Here is a 17635-nt window from a genome sequence, read left to right on the forward strand (position 1 = left end):
ACACATTCTTGAAGCAAAGGTGACTTAACTCCTAAGTGAGATGAAGAGCTGTTTCACCACTAAAGATAGGTTGGCTGAATTTAGTAGTTCAAGATCTTCAGGTTCATTAGAACATTTTTTTTTTAAGTTTTTAAAATATTTAGTATTTCTTCTTTTTTTAAAATTTAATTTAATTTTTTAAAATATTACATTCAAAAAATATGAGGTCCCATTCAACCCCACCGCCCCCACCCTCATTAGAACATTTTGATATGACATCATCCCAAATGGTAGGGCCCTCCTATCAATGCCCTAAATTTAACATGACAAAGAGTGAGAGTGGAAAGTCAGTTCTTACTGTTATTCACCCAGATGCTGGATAAGACTTTGGTTTTGGTTTTCTGAAATCTCAGCTACAGGAGATAGAGTTTCTTTTAGGCATCCAAAGAAGCTCCTTTTTCCTGCACATAGACCTTAAGTTTGGGATTTAAACTTTTTATCTCAGAGTGCTGACTGTTTTTTCTGCAACTATGGAGAAAATCAGAATTTTCCTGTTTTTCTGATAATGTGATGTCATAGTGATTGATTTTTTTGTATAATAAACTTTATTTTTAAAGAAGTTTTAGATTACAGAAAAGTTACATCAAAGTATAGGGGATTGGCATCTACCTCGGCCCCCCCCCCCTGCATTTTCCCATATTAACATCTTACATTAGTATGGTAAATTTGTTACAATTGACAAACAAATATTGAAGCATTGCTACTAACCGTGGTATACGTTTTACATTATGGTTAATACTTTGCACTATGCAGTTTTATAGGTTTTAACAAAATGTATAATGACCTATATCCACTGCAGTACCTTGCAGAACAATTCCAATGCCCTGAAAATGACCCATGTTCCATCTTTCTTCTCTCCCCTCCTCTCCCCTCAGAACCTCTGGTAACTACTATCTTTATATCAATGTTACAATGTTAAGTTCTTCTGTTACTACAGTAACTAGTCTACTTTGGTCCATGATTGCATTTCCCCTTATATTTGTTCATTCTTCAATCTTGAGGATTTGGGGATGATTTTTAAAATATTAACTAGTCCTTGTATTTCTTTAATAACTTAATGTTTTATATATTATTTGGATTTAATTTCTATTATTTAGTTTGCTTATATGTATGTTGTATCTTATGTATATATGTGTATATATATATATATATATATATATATATTTGCTTTTATGCTCGAGAGAGATTGCTGATTGTTGTTAGGTTCTGTTAAGTTTAAAAACTGAGGTATAGAGAGTTTAAATAATTAACCAAAGCTATAAAGCAAGTGAGTGATTAAAAATGAGGATGTCTGAAATCAGAATATAAATCTATAAAATTAAATTTTAAGGAATTGCTAATTATACAATTTTCAGAAAATGTTATAAAAATGATGCTTTCATTCTGTGAAATCCCATATATTAAAGGTTATAAAAGGTTATATGTCTGTAGTTTTCTACAAATTACACCACTTTGGAAAGTTGTTTTGTTTTCTTTTTCTCCATAGGTTGGTACTTAACTTTATCATAACTTGTAAATCATCTGTTCTCATCTAATTTCTTCTTTGCTTCCCTTTCCATGATCACATACACTTGCTCTTCTTCAGCCACACTGACTGCTTGCTGCCTTTTAAACATGCCAAAGCCCAGCGCATTCTTATTTCAGGGTTGTCACATGTGCTATTTCTCTGCCTAGAAAATCCTCCCTCTAGCCTGGCTCAGTCCTCACTTTCTTCACTTCTCTGCAGCAATGACATCTTATCAGAAAGAACTTCCCTGACCAAAATCTTCCTTCCTAAGTGTCTTAGTTTGCTAGGGCTGATACAACAAATACCACACACTGGTTGACTTCAACAACAGGAATTCATTGGCTCATAGATTCAGAGGCTAGAAGTCCAAATTCAAGATGTCAAGTCCAAATTCAAGATGTCTGAAAGGTCTTATTTTCTCACTTAGTCTATAGTGTTCCGGCAATCCTCCATCACATGGTGAACTCTCTTTTCTTGTCTGCTCTGCTGGTTTCTGCTGACTTTTGACTTCTACTTACATGTCCAATTTCCTTTGCTCTTAAAGATTTCAGCCATATTGGATTAAGGTCCACCCTCAATCAGTCTGGCCACACCCCAACTAATAATAACAGCTTCAAAGATCTTAGTTACACTCAGGTACATGGATGAGGACTTGAGTGTGTCTTTTGTGGGAAACATGATTCAATCTCCAGCACTAGGTGGATTACAAACTGAAAGTACAGAGCTATGATTTCTCTTTCCCCATTCACCCCAAAACCTTTCACTAGTTCTCTTTACCCATAGTATTTACCACCACCTGACATTTTAAATCCATTTCTCTAACTTTTCCAGAAGAATGTAAATTCCTTTAATGTAGGACTTTGTTATGAATCCTGCTCTATTTCTAAGGCCCAAAGGAGTATCTGGTTTATTACAGATGTTCTTTTATAAACATTCACTATATGAGCAAATGCACAAATAAGTGAGTTTTTAAGTGTCTAAAGTTATCATAATTTTTCAGAAATTCATGCTAATTATTTTTCTTTGAATCTAATCCTGAAAACAAGTTTAGTGCCTTCATTGTTGTCTTTTCTTTATTGCAATCATCGCAGAAGGGGTTGATAGATATTTAACAACTTCTTTGAGATGCATCCTGGCTGTGCCCAAGGTAACTTGGAGGTGGGAGCATTAATCATTTGCCATATGATAAGGTTCTGTTGTTTGCTTGTGGTGCAGGAAGTTCATAATGCCCACTTTATATGCAATATGCTTTAAAAATGAAAGATTATTGTTGATATTAAAGTAAGATATGCAATATCATATGTAATCCATTTCCCTCAATGTATGCCCTCTAGCAGTATTCAACCCTGACCTTCACACTTAGTCCTGAGATAAATGTAAAAGTGGGGATCTCTATATAAATAAATGGTGCAGTCTACCAAGTGATTTCTGGGGCCAAAGAAATAATTGTAATTTATGAGATATACTTATGATAGTCATGAATGTTAAGCAGAGTATATAATCTGGGTAGCATGACTTTGATTTCTAATTCTAGGTCAGTTCAGCTTAATTCTACAGTTTGATATTTCATTTTTCTTTCTTCCTTTAAATTGAAAGCTAATAGTTCACTGTACTAACATTTGAATGTCATCCTGTGTTCCAGCCACTCTCTGTCTAACTCTGAGCAAGCAATTTGCCCTCCTCAGCCCTCAGTTTCCCTAGTTTGGCTTACATGTTTTCTAATGTCCATCCTAAATCTATAAAATGCAATGATTATATATCATCACAGATTAAGAGAACCAGTTTAGAGATTAGAATAGAGCAAATGTTTTAGTCTTCAGTCTCAAACATAGCTTTCTGATATAGAGAGAAGAGAAAAAAGGAGGGGAAAGAGAAAGAATCCTAAATCTTTTTTTTTTTCTTTTTCCTTTTATAACACATGTTTTAAAATTACAACCTCAGTTTGCCAGACCTCTCTTACCTGGGAGGACAGATGGAAACCAGAATCACAGAGTAAATCACGTTTTACCAGCTTTTCCCAGTAACTCCTGACCCAGAATCTCCAGTGTTTTCTTGAGCAAGAGCCTTCTTCTCCACCGAGTGTTCCTAAGTAACCCCAGGGAGTGTGTCTGAAGGTATGGAAAGTAGTAGAGCATAGCTCAGGGAAAGAGGTTTCAGTGATATCAGTCAACTAAGGTTCTGATCTGATGCAGGATCAAGCATTAGAGTACTGATGTAGTTAAGAGCCTAAAGGATGGGGTCTGGGATGTTGGAGGACAGAAAGGAAGATCAGGGTAGATCAAGCAGGGCCTGTGACTTCTGTGTAAATTACTAACCTCTGCTCATTGTAAGCTTCAGGCATAAGTTCTGGTGGGGTTATGGTGGGAGGAAAATAGGAGTGCCAAACATCATCCTACATTTAGGATGGGTTCTCCGTTGTACTGCCAAAGGTTTTTTTATACTTCCATTTCTTCCTGGGTGGTTCCTTCTTACCTAAGTGAAAGAGGCCTCCCAGGAGGTCGTTGATCTTTTATGGATTTCTTAGAAATTAGCCCTGCTGACTCACTAGATATACCCAGTCATATCAGACTCACATTTAAAATACAAAGTAGAAGTATCTGTATTGAGGCTGAATCATAATACAGTACCATAATCCAAATTTATCTACCTTCGGGAATTAAAAAATGTATTTATTTAGTGTATTTTCATTTCTAATTAGAGTTTAAAGATGTTTTAGATAAGCTCTCATCAAAATCCAATTTGCAATGGTTCCTTTGCTATCTGCTTGTTGATCCACTGATCTTGAAAGTTCCACTGCTCTATCATAGAGATGAAACCATACCCCTCTCAAAATCAATCTCCTTACTTGGAAAATGTGCTGGTACCACTGGGACTATTTTTAATTCTGACAAAATATAGACACACTTTCTCAGAAGTGCTGAAAGAGAAAGAGCTGGTCTAACTAAAAGCTAATTTTCATAACAATGATTTTAGAATCTTTTGCCCTCCTTTACCATAAAGGTTCAATGACTTCATGCAAACATGTTGAGGACATCCTGCTTTCCCATTAGAAAAGATGAGCAAATATATTCTCATATTACATATATGTGGTAAAGCTAGTGAAAAAGCCCTAACAAAATATTTGTTTCAGCCACAAAGATGAAAACAAATGCTTGCATCTGGGAAACCTCCACTAGAGAAACCAGTCATTTTAATGGAAGGAACTGTTTGTACAGCTAAAATCGTGTTCCAATGTAAAATGTTTATTTGTGGAAAGGATGCTTTATTTAGCAATGCTTACAAAGCTTGATGAAGAAGAAGCTAAAAAACTGAAGTCTAGTATTAATTTCTTCATAAAGTATTATATATGGCTTAACTATTTTTGTGAAAATGACATTTTTTTTAACAAGGGGACAAATTCATTTGCTGATTCTTTTTCCCCTATTTGGTTCATTACATGTTTTTTAGGTGTATTATTTCAAGCATTTTATTGATAAGGTCCCACTGGATTAATATTGCATTTATTTGTTTTAGTAGTTGTCATATTTGATTCTATAATTGTTTGAGATGAACTTGGTAGCACATAGGTAGTTTGCCAACATGACAAACTTTAATAAGAGAGAAGTTAGGAATAATACATGTGGAAGTTAGCACAAAGGGCAGTGTCATGGTTTCAACTTTGAAAACCCCATTATTTTGCACAGAAACCCCATAAGAATCCTTTGACTCCACCACACACCAGCCTAAAAGATTTATGAACTGAGATATATATATTAAATAATTATGCAGAACCTCTCAGAGCTGATTAGAGGTTTTAATGTAGGATTCCCTCCTAACACTGATAACAGCACAAAGAATAACATGCTGTTTGAATAAGTGTTAAAATTCCCAGTAATTTCTGTTACTCTACAGAGGAAATAGTAAAAAAAATTTTTTTTTTCTTTTATTAGTTGTGTTTATTCATTTGCCTGGGTTATATAAGGTTACCTAAGACTAAATGACTCTGTTGAAATACATTTTTCTTAGAGGTGGGGGGTATAATTTCATACTTGAAAGTCAAAGGGAAAAATTATTTTTCATGTTATGGACTTCGAAAGTGCATGACTGAATGAGAGACACCATGAATAGCAGTGACATAATTGTTCCAGCAGGGAACATTTTGGAGGCCAGTGAAAATCATCAGATTGATGGGGTTCAGGTGGAGCTCCAGGATCAAGGCAGGATCCAGGAGAACTTGCAATCTCTGATGACAATTCAGAGACAAAGGTTGGAGGAAGTAATGAGACAGAATTCAGCTAGGTCTAATAGTGATAATAACATTTGCTAACTTATATCTAGGGCTGAGAGTGTGGCAGGCATTTTACATATATGAGCTCATTGGATCCTCCCCACAGTTCCCTGGTATAGGTTTACTATTATGCCTGTAGCCCCTGTGGTGGTTTGGAGATGTGTACCTCAGAAAAACATGTTCTTAAATTTAATCCATTCCTGTAGGTGTGAACTCATGGTAAGTAGGACTTTCTGTTGAGGTTACTTCAGTTAAGGTGTGGCCCAACTCAATCAGGACAAGTCTTAATCCCATTACTTGAGTCCTTCATGAGCAGAATGAAATTCTGACACATGGAGAACAGACCCAGGAAGCAAGAAGTTAAAGGTCAATGGAATTTAAAAGAAAGGAGAGACCAGGAGAGGCTGCCATATGTATTGCTATGTGACGGAGGAGCCAACAACCAGGAATCTCCAGCAGCCAGTATCAGAACACCAGTCCTCATGAAGAAAGAATTGCCTTGATGATGCCTTGATTTGGACTTCTCCTAGCTTCAAAAAATATTCATTGCTTAACTCAACCCACTGCATGGTATTTGATTTAGCAATGATGAAACTAAAGCAGCCTCCTTTTAAAGACAATGTGACAGGCACAAAGAAATGTGTCCAAGGCTAAACAGCAAGATAGCAGAAGAGTTGGTACCTGAACCTAGAGCATCAGGCTGCAGAGCCTTTGTTCCTCACTACTACTCGACATGGCTCTAGGAATGGAACTTGATTACTGCCACCCCCACTGTCAGTGGGCTGTGATGGTGCTTGGGCTTGTCTTGATTTGGGAACCTGAAAAGACAGTTCTAGCTTAGGGTTCCCGTGATTGTTCCAGACCCTTCTGCAAGAGGCAGTCCTTCTCCTCTGATTCCTGTCTTGGTAATTGATGGTGACAATCAGGATGGAGTTATGAGTCTTGTGAGGGAAAGTAAGGAAGGGAGGACAGCACTGCTGTTAGTTCAAGAAGCTAATCAGAAAGAAGGGGAGCTTTATCAAGACAGTGTCATGACTTCAAATTAAAAGAAAAATGAGGACTCGTGTTATACATTTACCATAATGTAGGACTATGATCCTCCAATAGAAGTTCATGTTTCTTAACATCCCCACTATGGGCATTTTGACCAGATAATTCTTTGTTGTGAGGGCTGTCTTGTGAATCGTAGGATGTGGAACAGCATCTCTCGCCTCTACTCACTGGATGCCAGTAGCACCCCCAGTTGTGAAAGCCAAAAATATCTTCAGAAATTGCCAAATGTCTCCTGGCAAAAATATCCCCTGGTTGCAAGCCACAAATATATATATGTACCTGTATGTATAATGTTGTGATCTAAGTAGAATGAAAGGTTTGCATAGCTTTAATAATTATTACTTCAAGTCACATGAATTCCCCTATTTTTAGAAAAATGGGAGTTTTTATTACATCCTGAACAGAATTAGTATTTATCTCCTTAAAAATTAGTTAGTTGACCAATTTTTCATGGTACAATTAGTAGGGATAGGATACAAAAGCTAGATTTTTTTCAGGGCATGGGATGCTGAAGGTTAAAATAACCTGCAATTCATTGACTTATGAGGAAGTACAGAAGTGATTCATTAAAGGTATTTCTAACAGAAGCAGAGAGGAGGTTTAACAAAAAAGGTTCTTAGGGCTCACAGGTCTTCATATCAAGCTGTCCTTCCAGCTTCCTAAACCGTGTTCTTGAACGAGTAGTGAATTCCTCAGCTCTTTTGAAAAATGTGTATCACAGCATGTGAGAGATAGAGAGGCCATTTGAAATCATTGTATTTAACTCTCTCATTTTAGAAAGAAAGTCAGGTGAAGAAGGATATATTACTTGACCGAGCTCAAATAGTTGTCTTAGTGGCTGAGGTAGGAGTAGAAGTCAGGTCTCTAGCTCCCCATTTTCACTAAACAAGGTTTCTCTAGGGAATGCATGAAATCAATAAGTTATTTTTCAGGAAGTGGCTTCAAACCCCACCTTTAGACTCAAGGGCTCTCTTTTCTGTACTCCCATAACTTTAAAAAAATATATTTCCAAGGCTGTCCACCTTGTGTTTCTTTTTCCCCCACTAAATTTTGTTCACCCCTGAGCAGAGTGCCTAGTCCAGTTATTTGAGTTTTTAAGAAAACACTCTTCTATGCATCTTAAGAATGATAATGCCAAGTGCTGTAGATGGAAACAGAGGCTGCTGCTAAGAATTCTGATGATAACCAGCTCTTTCTCTCAATGGGAGAAAGCATTATAAGTAACACATAATTAATCACTGTTGTATGACTTGACAGGTTTTCCTGACTTCCCCCATAAACATGCTTCACTGAGGGTAGGGCCTTGGTCTCTCTCTTGCTCAATCTTGGTTCCCCAGGGGCTCACATGGCAATTGGCAAATAGGAGGCTTAATAAATTTATCTGTTCAATGATGAAATAAAGAAATGGGTTTGCCAGGTTGGAAACAGTGGAAATTTTCAAAACAAGTTCACATGCAACATAGTCAAGTGACAACCCTTTGCCAAACAGGCTATGTAGCAAGTTTAGAAGCAGACACAGATGGCTAAGCTTTGATGAGAATTCCAGTTCTGTATGTGACTGTAGTCAAGTTATTTACCTCCTGTCCCCTGAGCCTCAATTTCTGCATCTGTAAAATGGTTATACTAGTAGTTTTTAATTCTTAGGTTTGTTATGGGGCTCAAATGGAATAACCCAGGTAAATTCATTGGAATGCTACTGGACACTAAGCATGCCCTGAATAACCGTGGGAGGGAGGCTTCTCTCCTCTCCCATCTGGCCCTTTTGGCCCCCTGGTAAATCTGGCTGTAGAGGGTGGTTGTTCTGATGAACACTGGCAGTGCTGAACTGAGGGGATTACAAAAAAAGAGTTTCTCCATTCTTTTCTTCCCAAGCATAGGAATTTCTTTATGTCCCTGGGGGCTCTGTGGGCAAGAGACAAGAATTCAACAATTTCAAGACTTAGTCCTGGTATACTTGGAAGGAGCATTCCTTCATTCATTTATTTATTCCTTTAAAAAATTTTTAGAGTGTTCTTTCTGTGTTCCAGACCAGAAAAAAAGAATGAGACATACATCTCAGTGGAACAGAAACTCTTGTTGAAAAACCTAGGAATGAAAAATTTGAAAGTTTCTAACAGTCCAGAGATGGTGTATTAAAAGTAACTGAGTAGTAGATATTGCTGCAAATAAACCATCTAAGAAATACTATTAATAGTCAACTTTATTATTTTATTTTGGTATATATTAGAAAAATACATGTCTGCATAGGTTTATTGGTACCACATATGGGCTTTAGATATTCAACAGTGATTTTTTTAAATGATGATGATTTTGCAGACCTGTATACTCAAAATTCAGTAGGAACTGCTCTGTTTTACAACAGAATGATAAAAATAAATGTAGAACTTTCTTTAGACTAAATCATTTATCACCCATTTTAAATAAGTGATAGATGATTCCTTTTAGTTCATATTGTTGGTTGGTGCTTTATGATAATTGCTTTTTGATTGGTTTGTGCAAATTGGAACTTGAAATTTCAAGGTGAGATTTATAACACCAGGAAGGTTTTATTAATCCCTGAACAAAAAAAAATTATAAAATGAATTTTAATTTTATTCCACTGCAAAAAAATAAGTTCGTATTTCATGATTTAAAAAAAAAAACACTTAGGTGTCAGAAATTTCTATTGATGAAATATTTTGAGTTCCTTGAAAAAAGCGAGCCGTAAAATAATAGGGAATTGGAATGTGGGAAAATAGTTCTCATTTCGACACTACCAAATCTAATAAAAATCACACATAATCGCCATGATTATTATAATAATAATGATAGCTCATATTTACAGACCACTAATGAGGTGCCAAGTTCTGTGCCACCCACTTGTCTATAGGTTATTTTACCTAAAACTCACCACAGACATATGGGGCAAGTATCATTATTCTCACTTTACAGATGATCAGCTGTGGCACAGAAATGTAGAGTAACTTGTCCAGAGTTATGCAATTGGTAGAGAGTAGAGCTAGGATTCTCCAAGTCTGTTTGGTTCCTGAGTACACTGAATTAACCACATATAGTGACTTGATACAACAATTACTTTTTTTGTGCATTATCTGCTGACATTTGCATTAAGGAAAAAAATTCTTACTGCAATCTTTGTTTGCTACCTGAATGTGCAGAAGGAGATGATGGAAAAGAAAGTGGAACTTGCTTTTTGATGAATCATAACCTTTCTTTTAATGGGTTTGCCCTTTGATAAGTTTTATTTTTTTTTTATATTTAAAATACAACTTTATCGTGATTCTAAATGTAAAAGAATGGGAATGACAGTAACAAACCAAGACCGCCAGTGTCTATTATGATGTGACTGTAGCAGTCTTATATTTGAAACTCAAAAAGGAAACAACTGTGTTCCAAAACAGCTAAATATGCAGGTCCAAAAAATTAAGATATTTTTTAACTGTCACATTCACTCTGAAGCCCGTTCCTCCTTCAAGCATCCCAAAGATTAAGTGCATGTTCTGCTTAGTTGTATAATAAAGTCGCAAACATGCTGTACCACTGACATCACAGGACAGTTGCCTATAAAACTAGACTCCTGATGCTGGACTCCAGTTTCATTTTCTCATAGGTCGTCATCCTTATTCAGCAGAGCATTTGTCTGAGCAACCGCTAGGTCACGCTAATACGTGTTGCCAAAGCTGGGTCTGTGACAACCTCTGGTGGGACAAGAGCAGGCATGGCAACAAACAACAGGTTAAGGTCTTCAATCAGTTTTCTAGCCAGCCAAAGGAAGGGCTTTTCAAAGTTGTGGTTACTTTTAGCAGAAATGTCATAATACTGAAGATTCTTCCTTCTGTGGAAGGGGGTGGATTTTGCCTTAACTTTCCTGTCTTTAATGTCCACTTTGTTGCCACACAACATGATGAGGATGTTTTCCCACACTTTTACCAGATCTCTATGCCAATGAGGCACATTCTTGTAAGTAACTCAATGTTACATCAAACATTATAATGGCACACTGGTCTTGGATATAATGGCCATACCTCTGTCCACCAAATTTCTCCTGACCAGCTGTATCCCATACGTTGTTGGGATGGGACTCAAGGGGATGGGCCTCAACTCCCAACGTGGCTACACACGTCTCAAAATTACCAGATAAATGACATTTTAAGAGGGTAGTTTTTCCAATACCACCATCACCAACCAATGCAAGTTAAAACTGAACATGACGTTCTCCTTGGGCAGCTATGAAAAGTGATAAGTGTTCTTCCAGAAGCATCTCTATGCCCCCTCTGACTGAGGGGTGGAAATGAGCCAGAAGTGCAATTCAAATGCCTGGAGACCCGTTCTGAAGCACAGCCTCCCATTTAGTTCTAAGAACCTACTTTCCTTTAGGAATATCACATCCAAAACATACAGAATATTAGAGAAAATTCCCCTTGTATGTGTATTATAAGGGGAAAATGCCAAGTGTAACCCCAAATGAAAGGAAAATACAAGAAGCTCAACCTCATTCTCTTCCTGTTACACAAAAACACACTTCTCTACAGTCCCTGCTTGGAGACATGTCCTCAACCATCTCACGGTGTGAGCACATATTTAACTTTTTAAAGAAATCTCCTATTTATCTTATGTTAAAATATCCTTTAAAAACATCCTTTGCTTCTTTAGCATAGCTCCTGTTCCTTCTTACACTCTCTTCTTCCAGGTTCACGGTTGTGATAGCAATCATGTCCTCCTAATGTAATAATTAACACTTAGTAATAGGAATATAGAAAAGTTTATTCTTGATTTGATCTCACACAAAAATGAAAATGCTTTTTCTTTAAGATCTCAGGGGAATATGAGGCAAGTGTCCTTGAATTTCCAAATCTCATTCCTAAGGAATTCCACTGACAAAGCTCAACTGGTTGGTATTTTGCTTGGCATAGTTTCTTCTCTCTAAATGCTCTTGAAGGAAGAATGCCACAAAAAGAATATTTTAGCCCGGGATGGCAAACTGGGTTAATTTCTTCCCTTCTTGTTATTTCTAACCCAATCAGAGATGTTTGTAGTATGCATACATTTGGAACAACAAGCCAGACAAATGTCAGATTGATTGAATAAAGTTGAAAATAGAAAATGGGGTTGAAGACAGATTGAGAATCAAAATGAATGCTATAGGAATATGCTGTAGTTTCAAATGTTTGGAATTCATAATTTGATTTTCTAGACCTTATGATATTTTTCATTTTCACTTTCATCCTGAATTTCTTTCCCTTAACCTTTCAGCTGGACAGGTGATCAACTTTTCCAAAAGCAAGTGTTAAGGAGCTTTTGCAAACTGTTCTCACAAGCAATCCCAATTCAAGTTATCTAAGCCTTATAAAAATTTCTCTTCCTCACCAAGTACAAGTTTAAGACCACAATCTCTTCCCCACTCCACAATTTGTATTTCTTAATAGTTTTTGGAACTGCTAGTTTTAGGAACATTTGCTTCCACTTTTATTGGAAAGGAAAAAAAAATGAGTATGTTAGTTTTTTGCCTGGAACATCTTGCTTATATAACTTTAAGAGATCACCTTTCATTATGACTTTCAATTTTATCTTAAGAGTGGTGAAATTGTCAAAGTGTGAGAAAAATATAATTGTTCTTTTATGAAAATATGGGGGAGCATTGATGTGAAGTATTTGGCCCTTTTCCCCTAAGAAATAAAGCAACAAAAAGGTATCTGCCTTCTCATTCCAATCCTGCATAGATTATTTCAGGGGTATTCAGAGGCATTAGCCCCTCACCGCAGTGCTTTTACCAGAAGCTGGGACATCTCCTATCAAATGTGAAGGTTTAACTTGAGCTATAACGTTTTATTTTTGAGACATCTATGGCTAAATCATACCTGTAAAAATGAAAGAATCCTAGGGAAAAAGAAAAAAAAGAAAACTTTGTTGATTCAATCTCTTGAAAATAGATAGGGAATGTCATTGCGTGTGATACATTTTGAGGGATTCCCCTTCCCCAAACACTCTCTACCTCCACCTGCTCAGAAGCATTGCCTAAATGTAAGGAAATGGAACCTTACATTTCCTTCACTTGAGTTATATTTTCGTAATTTGTGGCTTCAAATCCTATTAAAATGTAAGAGCATTCTTTTTGTTTGCTTGTTTTGCAAGGAGACAATTTATTTCCTTTGCCGAAGTAGCAATTTGATTGCTGCAGATCAGTAAACGGGATCAACGGAATCTTGAAGTGTTGCCTTTCCCAGGTATGCTTGCATAGGACGTGGCCTCATTAAGATGGAATTCCATCCTCACTTTCTAAATGATGAATCTGAGAGAAGGTTTTGATAAGTCATCAAGAGGTTAAGTAGGAGGATTTGACTACTTGAAGTTTTTGTGACAGCACCATGGACGAGGTTGAAGGGCATAGAAAGAGGAGGAAAAAGCTTAGTGAAAACAAATTCACTTCGTTTACAGTTTTGTCTAAAGCAGCTTTGACTGCAGTTTTCATTCATTTACACACCTAATGTGTATACCTCTTTCTCCCCAAGTCTGGCCTTTTCTCAACCTTCGAATATGGTTATATAGCAAGAACATCTAATACACAATAACAAACTGATGAGTTCTGCAAAACTAGGGTGACAAATGGCAGTCCAAGAATGATAAAATTATGAATTGTCTTATTACAAATCTCTTCTCTTATTTAAACTCTCTGTTTATTCTATCTTTTGCAGGTACTATTTCCACAGTACTATCTGAATATGAAAAGTCAGTGTTTCTGTTAAAATAACCTTTGTAGGTGAGACTAAGTTGTTATTTATTCTTTGGCCCCACTATTAGCATATTAATAGTTGAGTATTTTAAACGTTCTTAAAGTGTCTTTCTACCCATCGAAGAATCTATCGTATTGTTATATATACCAATTATAATGTATGTACATATATTGTATACACATATTACATGCAAACATACAAATACACACATATATAAAAAAATACACACACATATGCACACAGAAATGTAAAGCACTCTTCCATTTTTCTTTGTAGCTTTAATAACTGGAAACATACGATCTCCACTGAGCCTAAGGTTATTAATATTATTTCATGTTTTGAAAGAGGAGTTACCTTGGATAACCTGTCCCCATGCAGAGCATTATGGTCTACTTTCCAAACTTAGACAAATTACTTTGAAGTGAAAACCACAATGGAAACATTCCAGAAGAACATTCTTGGTTCTGGAACATACCCCCTCCTTTTTTTAAATTTTTTTTTTTAAATTTCTTTTCTTCGTCATTCAGGGTACTTTAGAAAACTGTTTATATATGCCACTATCGAGTACTGGCTCTAATCTGTTCTCCTTTGAATTTATGGGTGGCAGTTAACAAGATAATTTGGGGAGGAAAAGATCAGTATCAGTTGAATAGTACATCTCTAGCCATGATGTTTCTAATTATCCTAAATAGATGATTGATTCGTATCATGGAGATTCCACCTGAAATATTTGGTCAGAGGATAAAGGAATTAACCAAGATTTATAGGACTTTTATCATGAGAAAATAGGCTACTGCCAATTCAGAGACTTTCCAGGGTATATTTTTCAATGCTTCAATGGTTTCATTACTAGTGTCATCAAAAACTCATTTAAGAATTCTATACAGGGAAACGGACTTAGGCCCAGTGGTTAGGGCGTCCGTCTACCATATGGGAGGTCCGCGGTTCAAACCCCGGGCCTCCTTAACCCGTGTGGAGCTGGCCATGCACAGCGCTGATGCGCGCAAGGAGTGCCGTGCCACGCAAGGGTGTCCCCCGCGTGGGGGAGCCCCACGCGCAAGGAGTGCGCCCATGAGGAAAGCCGCCCAGCGTGAAAAGAAAGAGCAGCCTGCCCAGGAATGGCACCGCCCACACTTCCCGTGCCGCTGATGACAACAGAAGCGGACAAAGAAACAAGACGCAGCAAATAGACACCAAGAACAGACAACCAGGGGAGGGGGGGAAATTAAATAAATAAATAAAATCTTTAAAAAAAAAAAAAAAAGAATTCTATACAATGGCCTGGGCATTCAAACACATACAGTACTGTATATAGGCAGTGATGCAAAGTGTATATATATATACACACATATACATATATATATATGTAAAATATTGACACCTATATACACCAATCATACATCAGTTATAATACAGTATTACATTAAAATAAAACAAAACATGACTATGCAAATCTCATTAAAGAAAACAAGAACGTTTTAATGTTAGGATATCTATTTAATGTTAGGATATCATATTAATAAGTTAAAAAAGAAAAAAAATGCACCTCTCTCAATAGACATTAGAGCCATGGTAAAACTGCAGACCATTCTAGTTGAAAACTCTTATTAAGGTGACCATGGACATTTTCTTAGATAGGATAAAAATAATCAAATTCAACCAATATCTTGCATCACACTAGAAGAGTTCTCATTAAAATGAAGAACAGGATCTGGATGCTCATTATCACAACTATTTAAACATCATTCTGGAAGGGTTTGCCAGTCCTTTAGAAGAGAAAACTAAAGAAGAGATGTAAGGATGAGAAAAGAGGAGGCAAAATGACCATTATTTGTCATTTTGGTTGTTTATCTACAGACCCCAAGATAATTTATTGGAGAGGGGAGGGATGTTAGAATTACTCAGTGTTTAATAAAGAGACCATTTAAAATTAATTTACAAAAATTCTCTGTTTATTCCATTTTAATAATAATGACTCGAATATATATTAGACACAAAAATAAGATGTCCTAGAATACCAAAACGCCTGTGGAACCTTTATAATTAAAACTATAAAAAAATTTTTGATGTACATAAAATGAAATTTGAAATATGGAGAATTGTTTTCCTAAGATGGCAATTTCCTTTTTGTTAATATATTAATTTAATTCAATCCAAATAAAAATCTAATGTTCTTTTACTCCCCTTCTAGGACAAAATCAAATTATTCCAAATTTGATCCGGTAAATTAAATGTCTGCTTATAGGCAGGCAATTTCCACAAAAGATGAGTATTGAAGGGAATATGAAAATGCATTGAAAAGTCACAAAATCAGAAAATCTGGTAGAGGAACAGAAATAAAGATATAGGGGAATTTAAATGCAATTTTATATCACTAGGATTCTACCTGGTTATATATTAAACAGAAACATCATTTCTTAAGCATGATTATTAATCACTTCATACCCATTATCCTATGGCAATAAAAGAAGTCAATATTCTTTGGAAAATTTATACTTTTTAAAATTGTATCCAACAATCTGTTTTCCTTGATACGAGAGAAAAGGCCATGTAGATGCAAACAAACACCACCTTTTAATGCCAAAGTTACTAATTATTTAATCCCTGTTTCCTATAAAAGCCCATGTCTTTGACTGCTGATTATAGATTTCATAATTTTCAAATATTTTTAAAGCAATATAGTCAGGCAACATATGATTAGAGACAAATTAGAAAATACACACCTTTACTTAACCTAGGGTATTACCTTTCTTTTTCTTTGTTGGCACACTGTTGGGCTAAAAATAGTATCTCTTTCCTTAAATTCAAAATTTTATTTTTCATTACAAATGAAGTTGAAATTTTGCTCTGTGTTTATTGGCAACTTGTTTTGTCCTGTGTAGGTTGTAGGTTTATATTTTAGGTCATTTTTTTTCCCAGTCTAGGTTCATTTTTTAACAGATTGATTTCTAAAAATATATTTACAAATTAAGGATATTAGACCATTGTCTTCCAAACATGTTGCAAGTTTTTTCCACATGTCACTTGTCCTTTGACTTTACTTACAATGCTCCTCAACTTAGAGAAATTTTAATTTTCATCTAGTCAGTTATATTAGTCTTTTTGCTCTGCCTGTCATGCTTACTGAGGCCATCCCTATTCTTACGTTCACTTATAACTTCTCTTTGTAATTCAGTGGTATCTCTTTCATATGCAAATCTTTATATGTCTAGATGTAAAAATCTAGATGTACATATCTAGATCTTTAGTAAATCTAAATTTATTATGGCTTAAAATGTGAGCAAGGACCATAACTTTATTAGACAGTTTTTCTTCTATTCTGAAATACCATCATTATCTGATATTAATACACATACACACAAATACATACATGAGTTTCAATTTGCAATATCTTCCTTTCTTCCCTCTTATTGCTGCAGGAGTCAGAATTCTACTGCTGATGTTGAATGAGAGAAAGCAACTTCCAAGTGGGCTCAGAGGACTCAACTTTGGGGAACATAGACCTGCTGCATTGCAAAAGCAAGCCACTAGCATTTCAAGGGCATATTGGAGCATAACAAAACCTCCTAAATAAATCAGCTGATAGTACTGTTTAATAATATTTAGTGCAAATGCATAAGAACACTGCCAGTTACCTTCAGATGAAGGTACAACCTAAAAAGAAGTACAAAGAAACATTTCAAAAGAGAACATTTAATTTAAGCATTGAGCCACGTAACAAGACCACCATCAGCATGATTTGGCATGAAGGCCCATGCTTGAGAACTTATTAGCTTCCTAAAACCACCGTTTCAAACTGAACTTGTGGAACTGAGTGAGTGTAGAAACACTGATGATGAGAAGATCCAGTGTCCATAAAAGAGTTTTATTCCTGCTTTATTCCCACCAGCACCACCATCATCCCCACCATCAGTAGCAAGACCTCTCTATTATTCCAAGAAAAGATCACAGGATCAGCGATGTATGGATACACATTCGTACAGTATCTTTCATTACTACTTTAATACATGCAAAATTTCATTGACATTATTTTAACTTAGG

General features: G+C 36.0%; 1 pseudogene; it reads right to left on the reverse strand.

The window, feature by feature from the left end:
* Positions 1-10467: 10467 nt before the first annotated feature.
* Positions 10468-11124, reverse strand: LOC101433780 (GTP-binding nuclear protein Ran pseudogene; annotated as a pseudogene).
* Positions 11125-17635: the final 6511 nt, after the last annotated feature.

This window comes from Dasypus novemcinctus, chromosome 7, assembly GCF_030445035.2.
Source record: "Dasypus novemcinctus isolate mDasNov1 chromosome 7, mDasNov1.1.hap2, whole genome shotgun sequence".
Classification (NCBI taxonomy): domain Eukaryota; kingdom Metazoa; phylum Chordata; class Mammalia; order Cingulata; family Dasypodidae; genus Dasypus; species Dasypus novemcinctus.